The sequence below is a fragment of the Sceloporus occidentalis genome, unplaced genomic scaffold, assembly GCF_023333645.1.
Source record: "Sceloporus occidentalis isolate IW3139 unplaced genomic scaffold, rSceOcc1.0.p SCAF_32, whole genome shotgun sequence".
NCBI lineage: Eukaryota > Metazoa > Chordata > Lepidosauria > Squamata > Phrynosomatidae > Sceloporus > Sceloporus occidentalis.
The window spans coordinates 5,221,535-5,231,996 of record NW_028317012.1 but is presented as its reverse complement, the minus strand read 5'-3'; the positions used below and the strand labels follow the sequence as shown (position 1 = coordinate 5,231,996).

At 41.9% G+C, this 10,462-nt stretch overlaps 1 pseudogene; it reads right to left on the bottom strand.

The window, feature by feature from the left end:
- Positions 1-1,109: 1,109 nt before the first annotated feature.
- Positions 1,110-10,462, bottom strand: LOC149298586 (menin-like; annotated as a pseudogene).

Below are 10,462 nucleotides of genomic sequence, written 5' to 3'. Positions count from 1 at the left end.
GGTCACAGTGGCTCCTGGGGTGGGTTTTCGGTGTCGCTGAATGCCTCACTAGCGATCGTTGATTCCTGCTTCCTCTTACCCGTGACTAAGGGAGAGACCTAATGAAACACAAGCAGTTTCTGATTGTTATAGCACATTTGAGGTAGTTTACAGTAGGCTCTTGGATGAATTTCTGGCATCTGAGCCGACTCTCTGCACCCTCTCAACTAGCAGAGGGACAGCCATGTTATCGTAGATCTAGGTACGAGGAAGCCAGTCAGACACTAGTTATTGACCCCTTCACTGACTCTGGTATTTCAGACGTATGTTATTGTGCCTGCTCCTACTTCCCAGGTCTTCAACCTGATCTATAAGTAGTGCTATAACCTCTTCATGAGCCGTTTGTTTTTAACATACTGTTTTATTAAATTATTTTAAATAAATGAAAAATGTACATTTATTTTTTTTATCCGATTAATCGAAAAAATAATCGGCCAACTAATCGATTATGAAAATAATAGTTAGCTGCAGCTCTAGGGTAGTGCTCTGACTCTTGCTTAGATTGCACAGTCAATACACTAAACTGAAGGGGGATAATAGTATTGTGTCCTGAAAAGTCAGCCTATAAAAGAAAGAAATACCCCGGAGTGGTAAGTGGAGGGCCATATGGCAACCATGTGCTGCCCCAAACTGATGTCCGTGACTGATGAGAGTAGTGCTCTGATTTACAAGGGCAAGGCCCTTTTAGGGAGCAGGAGAGTTCTAGCACTTGTATAATTTAATGGGCTACAAGGTGCCAAATATTAATGGCTGTCTGGTGCAAACAACGGACTTATCCCACCTAAAAGGACTTGTGGTTTTTCGACCCTCGTGCACGCAGAAAAGAGGGGGGTCTTGACACCCAGACAGTGAATCTCTAGGGACTACAGGGAAGCTGCACCTCGGGTGGACTGGAGACTGGTTGGCGGTTACAGAGACGCAGACAGGGCTTTCCCAATCTCCATGCCAGGCCTCGCTGCTGAAGTAGTATCCTGGACTCAGGAATACATAGACAACATAGAATATACCTTTTATTTAAAAAATAAACACAGAATATAAAAAAATACAACAAACGCCACTACTATCATTTTTTATACTCCTTTGCGTTGCCTCTTTAGATAACCCAATGTGTAGTCCCTTGATGTTGTCCCCCGAGCTCTCTTTGGCTGCACTTGTGACTGAGCAGTGAGCTGAAGCTTAATAGCACTGGAATTTACTTTTGCTGCTACTAACAACTCCTTCATTCCTTTCATCTTCTGGCTCTGGAAGGTGAGCGTTAGTTCCTGTGCAAGCTTGGCTTCCTTCCCCTGTTGCTCAGGGGAAGGGACAGAACATGGCTGGACAGTTTCTTCATGTTTTGACTCCCGTCTTGGACCTCTTCTTCTGGTGTCTTCAATGTCATCATCTTCATTAGACGTTTCTAAGTTGACTATTGTAACCTGTTGCCTGACCTGAATAAACAAAGATGGCAGGTCATATTTTGCATCCATTTCTCACATCCACAGTGAGCTGGCATTTACTACTCTACTTCAAAGTTCTTTTTTCCTGTTACAAGCAACCCTTCAAACATTTTTCTTCACAATTCTCTCCAGGTAAAATTTTTGACTTGTCCTAAGTCTTACAATCATTGTATGGTAACGTACACCATCCAAAAATAAAATTCACAGCCCTATGTTCAATTTGACTAGGACCCCTTGCTAAAATTGATTTACTTAGTTAATATTACCTGTGCATCATATCTCCCAAGTGACTGGACAAGGAATGTGGCCCATCCCACATGCAATACAGGAGTGGGACTGTCCTCCTCCCATTTACAGATCCCGTCATAAAAACGCAAAAGGTTTGCAAAACAGGAAGGGTCTTGAAGAGCAGAGCCACACTACAAAAAGTAGAAGAATCATTAGTCTCTTAATATCATAAACACCCCATTTTGTACCTCACTTGTCACTTACCAAACTATCTGATAACACTGATTCCTCTTTCAACAGATTAGGCAGAAGATCATTTGCAATGTCAAACAGATCTTTATAGATCTCCTCATCCTCACGACAGTAATTATACCTAGAGATAAAAAAGTGCATGAAAAAGCACAAAATCTAAAAAATACATTATGTGAGCGTTAAATTTGAAGCTGGATATAGAAAAAAAGTATAAGAATAGACTCTTAAAGATGCCAGTAGGCAGGGAAAGAGAGGGATAGATTGTGCAAGAAACAAGTCTCACTCCTGTATAACCGCAGATGTCTCAGCCCAGGCTTTCAGCGCTTCACGCACATTTTTATTCCGACAGTGGTACGCAGCCAAGTAAATGTGCGGATACAGGTGTTGATTTTCATAGTGTACTCGGGAGGAATGAATAGCCTGACAAAGGCAAAGAGGAAGAAATGAGATAGAGATTTAAAAAATCATTAAACAAAGTAAAAAAAAAAAGACTAACCGTGCTCACCTTATTATATAATTCAAGAGGCTTGGGGCGCCCAGAGGTTGAGGAAAGGTCTTCAAGATCTGCCAGATTACCCAGGGCCATAGGATACCTTAAAAATAGTGTAATGTACAGTGGTGGAATAATAATCCAACTGAAATGCACAGGACTGCATTGGCAAGAGAAGAAAACTTTCACTGAAGAGTAAATCAATACAGAAAAGTATGAGGGAAAGAAAGATGCGCCTTAAGATGCAGCGAAACACAATGGAATTGGGACAATAAAAAATTACAGCAGAACAAGTGTTATAGTAACAGAAGGTCAGAAAATATGTCTTACTTGTTTAGGTGTCCTCCATCATACAGCACCCACAGCAAACTCTAAAAGATATGATAAACTATTAGCTTTTCAGAAGTATGTTGACATCCACAGGAGTCATTATGCATGTAATTTAAAAAAAAAACTATTCATTATTCAAAATAATTTCTTCTCATTGAGTTACAGAATTATCTGATCTTTGCAGTTACACTGTTAGGAACATATCCAGCTTTAGGGGAACTGTCACCTTTACAGCTTTTAGCTTAATTAAATTAATTTAGCAAATCTATAAGCATGTACTTTTTGTTTTCAAATCAGTGTAATTGTTTTGAAGATATTTAGAAACTAGTTTAACCCCGTCACTGCTATATATGTACTTCACACCCTTATGAGAAGGATTCTTTTTTTTTTTGCAATTTTATCCATGTTTAACTATAATTTCTCTTGTGTTTAGTGTACCCACACAAATTAAAGTGCAAGTGTGGCTCAACAGCCAATAATCAACGTCTGCTGTGCTACAGAAAAGTGGCACAACAAAAGGTAGCGGAGGAGGTACCCCAGAACACACATACAGTTTAAATGCCAAATGATGAGATTGGGTTAGCCAGAATAAATTTTACCCCTACCACAAGAGGTACATTTTAAAAACATGCCCCCCCACAATGTTTCCAAGAACATACAAATATCCATGTGTGAGGGGTATTACAATAATCAGGATGCTGAGCATGCGTTATTGTTAAGGAGTTGCACCTACTATGTAGAAGAAATTTCAAAACTGGTGGATTGATTTTTTTTCGGCGTAGGCTATCAATCTATGAAAATTTTCCCGGCCTCCTACAGTCATGTGCAATGACTCCTGGCACTCAGAGGTAAGGACAAGTCATTTTTTTAATTGTTTGAAAAACATAGGTTGAGAGGCAGCATTGCATATGTTGCTAGTGGGATGTGTTACAAATGTGTGGAGATTTGTTTTCTTATGACACCTCAATGTACAGCAAGTCAGCATGACAAATTATTTAATTAAATGTATTAAAAGCTTATTGAAATAAAAAAAAATTGTGCCAAGAATTTACTATTTTTTTACACAATCAGTGAGGCAGATAGGTGCAGTGATCACTGCCAGGGGCAATATCAACAGACACTGTTGTTGCAACGTCCCCGTGGTTGGCTCCTCGAGTTTGCTGGGTATCAGGGCAGCCAGCAGCAACTGTCCTGCCGCTAATCACAGCTGCAATTAGGCACAATCAGCAATGGTAGTGAAGGACTTAATATTAAGTCTGCTTGTGCTGGGACATAAGGGGTTAAAGGGAGACCCCAGCCATCATATACACTTTAATGCATTTGATTGCTTATCATTTTCTCCACCTTGAAAATGGATATGCATTTGGCACCCCAAAATCCAGCTCTTGGGCTTTCATGCGATGGATTCTGGCAACCACATCTCTTGTTTGCCAAACAGATCCAGAGTTGACTTGCATAAGAGTTTGAGGAGGTCTAATGAGAACCCCTAGACACACACACACAGAAGGTGGACCCATTGATTTCAGTTTCCTGCCAGACTTATTGCTTTAAGGAGCCAACAGCGGTATGAAAACAGGACCAAAGAAGGGGCAACATGATGCAACTCTGAATTGTTTAAAAAGCTAAGTATATTATTCTTCTATAACTAAGGAATGTGTATTTTGTAAGCAGTTTAATATGCCTTCTTCGTTGTTGGAGTGTCCCTTTAAACATCAGAAGGATAATGCAAATATGACCACATCACCAGGTTGAATTATTACCTGTTGTAACTGCAGTAACTCCAAACTATCCGTATGAGCATCAATTGAAGGGTTAATGGCACAAACCATGAAAGCCACTTCCATGTGGCGGTCACAGCGCAGGTATCTTCCATTTAAATATAACCAACTCTGAAAAAGAAGAGTTGCGCTTGTATATGGAGAAAAAGTATAATAACACATCAAATTAATTATCTGTAAGTCAAACGGTCACTTTAAAAATTGTTAATATGACTAAATTGTCAATTCTCTCTCTCCTTCCCACACCACAGTTACAAAAGCTGCCTGAATAAACAGCCTTCTGCTTATAACAGCTGGGGGTAAATACCTTATCAGGGATGAATATTTAAGCACATTCTGATATAATGTGAAAATTGGAGTGATGTAGGAACTGATCTAGATATATAATCCAATAAGAGCTGGAAATTAAGAAAGTGGCTCTTATAATTAACACTAATACATATATATCGCTCATCTGCCGACTCCATGGATTTATTGCACTAAACTGTAATTGTAAGAACTGTGAAAATCTGATATAATTATATACACACATACACACAGTTGTGTGAAACAGAAAGTACACTCTCTTTGAATTCTAATTCTTTGAATTATGTCAGGACATAATTACAATCATCTGCTCCTTAGCAGGTCTAAAATTAGGTATGTTCAACCTCAGATGAACAACAACACATATCAAACTGTCAAGATTAATTAAAAAAAAAATGGATGAAAAACGGAGGTCAACAGCCTCTGCAGATCATCTTTGATTTAATCAACTCATTCCTACCCCTCTCCTACTGTTACACTTCACTCTAAACCACCAAGTAGACTGTAAGCTTGCAAGAGCAGGGCCCTCTTTTGTAACAGCGCTATGGAATCTGCTGGCACTAGAGGACTGCACTGGGAGGCGGGTCCTGCGGGTCCCGCGGGACCCGCCAAAAAACTTGCGGGCACGGGCGGTCTTGCTGGGGCTGCGGGCGGGAGTGGGCGGTCAGGCACTGTACCTGCGGGTCCCGGTAATCCCGCGCAGTCCCGCAAGGCTGCCTTCTTGCTGCTCCCTTACAGTGTCTCCTAGCTTGCTCCGCCCAGGAACAAAACGGAGTCACGTGATGTGACGTCACTTCCTGTGACTCCGCCTTGTTCCTGGGCGGAGAAAGAGAAGAGACGCCGTGAGGGAACAACTCGAGGGCAGCCGCGCGGGACTGCGCGGGAAATCAGGTAAGGAGGCGGGCATGATTGGCCACAAATGTGGCGGGAGCGGGCGGGATTGGCCACAAATGTGGCGGGAGCGGGCGGGAGCGGCACACCCACATTGCGGGAGCGGGCGGGAGCGGGATTAAAAACCGCGGGAGCGGGATTAAAAAAGTAGTCCCGCGCAGGGCTCTAGCTGGCACTATATGAAATAATGTAATTTCGACAGGATGGATGCTTAGATTTAGATGTAGCCTTTCTGGGGAATGAAGCATCCTCCAATAGCTCAGGTATGTCTGTGTAGATCCCATAAAATATATGCTTACCTGGACTACTACATTTATTTATAAAATACAGAAAAATACAATTGAGGGCACGGCCAGCCAAACCTCCTTACAACATAAAAGAGTCTACAAATCAGAACAGGTCTAGTGCATTTCCTTATGCTCCAACTCAGAAGCGAAAGACAGGAGTCACACACTCTGATGTTATCATGCTGCTGTGGTCCCCACTGCAACTGCTACCTGAAGCCCTGTAAATCTGCCATAGTTTGCAAGTATCTAGCCCCAGTGCTGATAGCTCCTGAAGACAACACCTGTTAGGTGTCTGGTCCTCCCCATGACCCAACCAGGGCTGTTTACAAGGCTCCCCCTGTGCGTAGTACAGTGCTCCGAAAACAAACGGAAGAGAGGATAATGCATGTACCAAGGATCAGCCAGGAAAACAAAAAGAAAACACACAGGAGCAGGGGAGGTTGCAAGGATTTTATAATGTCCTACCCTACCTGGAAGTAGAAACAAAGTATCAGAAATTACATACAGTGTCCTGCATACCAAGTATTGTTTTCACAGCTGAGCTTCCACATTCACTGCAGAGGACAGTAGCTGCTGCCAAAGATCTCTAGTGTTTTTCCAAATGGAATAACCAAAAAGCAAAAGAAGATCTTGCACACGAGGAACCAAAACAAGTAGGCATATTTAGGTATATGCCGGTACTAGTATACACATTTAGCCTCTTATTTTCCATATACAGTAGTAATAGCATATCAAATATACCTACCAGCATTTGACTCTCGTGTGCAAGACCTTTTCCTTTCTGAATGACATGGAAACAAAACTCTCTTTAATAAATAAACCAATCTGACTAATAGAAGTCTAGGGAGGAACTGACTTTATAAACAAATGCCACATATTAGCTTAGGGTGGATTCTAGCACTGGCATATTAATAAATATACCTACCTGCATTGGACCCCTGTGTGCGAGAACTTCTTTTGCTTTCCAAACATGGAAACACAACTCTCCCTTTAATAAATAAACCCCTCTGACTAATAAAAGTCTAGAGAGGAACTTACTTTATTAAAATTGCCACGAAGAATTAGTTTAGTGTGGGGTTTAAGTCTCTAAAATATCACATGACTGACAATGGCACCATCCAGATCTGCAGATAATTTAAGTTTATTAAAACAAAATGAGATAAACATGAGGCGTTTGTCAATGGTAACCCATACTATGAGCATACAATGCAGTAATGTACACAAGTCATTTTGTTACCACAGGACTTCCCCTTTAAATGATTTAGTCATGTTGTGGACAGACTGCAGTCTTACAAAAACCTGCAACCTCACCTTCTCAGAGACACCAGAGTTCACAGATTGTCCTCTTCTGTCCTCATTGCCCTTCCCATGCCAAGTTACTTCAGCTGTCTGCTCACCATCCTTACCAAACACCACCCATGCATGGTCCTCTGAAAGAGCCAGGTGAACATCAGAAAGTCCTAGTACCTGGCATGCTGCCACCACAGCAAAGGCCACACCAGGTGAGTCCAGCTTTGTGCCTATAAGATTAAGGTAGAAACGAAAGAGGTCAACTATTTTAAAAGTGGAAGTCTCTGGAGCAAGGGTCTGGAAAATGCTTGCCTGTTACAGTTCTTACAAATAAAATAACAATCAAATAAAACACAATCAATAACCCCTTCATCTTTTCTGTTCTGCCAACCAACTCAAGATACGTTGCAACCTGGGGATCTGTCCGGAGTTTGTGTGCACATGTGCAGAGCACAGTTTCAAACCTCGGATAACTGTCCCTTTTGGTGCGTATTCATGCCCACTGTAATCAATGGGAGACACAGCAGCCAATAACACTGATGCATTGCTAGCAATTATGTGATTGGCTCCTGCTTTAGCAACTGCAATAGGGGTCTACTGTGCATGTTCACGAAGTTTACATACTAATATTTCCTGGTTTTAGTAAAAGCAGCCAGAGAAACACGTAAACGAGACCGAAGTTTTGTTTTCTAACTCCAGCAACTAAACAAAAACACGCTCTAAATTACATGCAGTACAATACATTAACCCCTTCAATCCCAGGGGTTTTTGGTACCTCAAAGCCCAGAGCAATTTTGCCATTTTTGGGGTATGTCGGTTTAGCGATCATTCTCTTTTCCTGTGAATAGTGTAAAACTATATATTGTTTTTTCAAGGAGAGATAGAGCTTTCGTTTGATACCATAGTTGGGTGATTAGCTGAAAATTTAGAATGAGAAATTTAGTAAAAACTAGCGAAGATTAGAAAAATAAACTATTTTTTTTTACATTTTCCCTCTGAATCCTCACAAAATTAGGTAAAGTGATGGAAAATCCCCTCCAAGTTTATTAATTCAGGTGTCCTGATTTCAGAAATACCTAATTTATATAGATTTTCCAGACTTTCCCAGCACCAGGGAGCATACTATTAGGTGTACAATTTTGTATAATTTTTATGCCTATGGCTTAACGGGTTTGGGGGTTGTGAATGGGGGCAGGAGGGTTATACTGGCTAGATGTTATGCTAGGGCAAAGGGAAGTAAGGTTTTTTAATAATTTTTTTATTATCTTTTTTTATATATTTTTTTAAAATTTTTATTTTATTTTAATTTTTTTACATTTTTTTTTTTTTTTTATATATTATTTTTACACAGTAATGGTTAGAGGTCCTCCTAGGGACCTCCTGAACATGTCAGTGATGTCACAATGACATCACAGCCCACATTATAATTTTTTTTAGTATTATTTATATTATTATTTTAATGATTTTTTTTAATATTTTTAAATGAATAACCGTTTTTTTTTTCTGCTTTTCCCCTACAGGACGGGAGGGGGAGTGAGAGAGATGGTTTCTCACTCCCCTCCCCGCGATCCCCCTGCACCGATCACACTGTGATCTCTATGCAGGTTCTCACAGACCTGCATAGAGATCGCAGCGTCTCTGTGCCTCATCGGAGGGCAGGATATCCCCGCAGGGGATATCCTGTCCTCCGATGACCTTCCGGGTTACGTCAGCAGTGACGTAACCCGGAAGGGAATGCCCGATCGCGCGTTTGCAACCGCGCGATCGGGCAGTTTACCGGTAACAGCTTACCGGCTTTCATGCCGGAAGCTGTTACGGGCGATCGGACAGCAGAAAGCCGGCTTCTGCTGTCAGTGGGGAGTCCAGGCTGTCAAACGACAGCCTGGTCTCCCGTGCAGCGGCAGGGATGTGTCCCTGACGCTGCACGAAGGGCTGGACGTACCGGGACGTCCATAGGGGTTTCTTTGTGGGCGTTTTTTGGACGTCCCGGTACGTCTATAGGGGATTGAAGGGGTTAAAGTCCATGCATCTAGGGAGGGGTTCGAAGCTTTACAAAAGGGACAGTCCAATTGTCCCTGACCTACGGTGTTCCCGGTGGCAGTAATACAAGACTACTAGCAGAGGGAATGGAGAAAGGGGCAAATGCATATGGGAGGATTATACAGAATTATGTATTTGCAAAAGGGACAAAAATTAAAAAGGACCATGCATCTATATCATCACATGCATTATAACACTTACGAGGGCTGGCGTATTCCCTTAAAAAAACTGTATTAATCAGCGAAGTGCCCTCTCGCACTACGCACACACAAACATTTAAATACAGTGTGGTTTGCCTAAACCAAAGTTCTCACCTGTTACAAAACTGAAAAGTGATTGTATGTGGGCCCTGTCTTTAAAATAGGAGCGACTCAGGCCGTTCCAGATAACATCTGAAACTCTTCGAATGAGCTCGCGACTTGATGCACCATCTTCCCGAGGGTAGCAAGACAGATCCACTGCACCACGAGTCTGAGCTGTGAAACGAGCATGCAGGGCCTGCACAACAGACAGATCCAGTGTTGGAAAGTATGGGATAACCTTCTGGCTTTGATCTGTTTTAGGATTCTCCATATTTTCTGTTATACTCTCCTTCCCAGGCCCCATCTTTGAAGTCTGGCTTGCATTGTTGTTCAGTCCAATTTCATAGTCTTTTTCCTTTCTGCCCTCTGAACCATCTCTTCCTGCATTTATTATCTCCTTGGATTGCAATGTTCTAGAGGCATCTAATGCCCCACTATCCTTTTCTTTTCTAGAGTTCCCTCCAGAGCTTGTTTTCCTAGTTTGGTCACCTCTTGTTCCTTTCTTTCCTTGATCAGCCTTAGCACCATCTCGGGTTTTATTCTCCACACTTTTTGGCTTTTCCCCTTCTGAAACTGTCTTGGTGACCACAGCAGCAACTCCATCCTGTACACTTGTTATATTAGTGGGAACCACACGATTTACTGCGAGGAAGTGTTCAACGTATCCAATTATCAGGGACAGTAGAGTCAAGTCAGGCTCAGGGCGTGATAACTCCCACCGGAAAAGACATATAAGCGAATCCAAGGAGCGCAAGGGAAAGAAGGCCTTCTGGGCTGGTAGAAGGCCCAT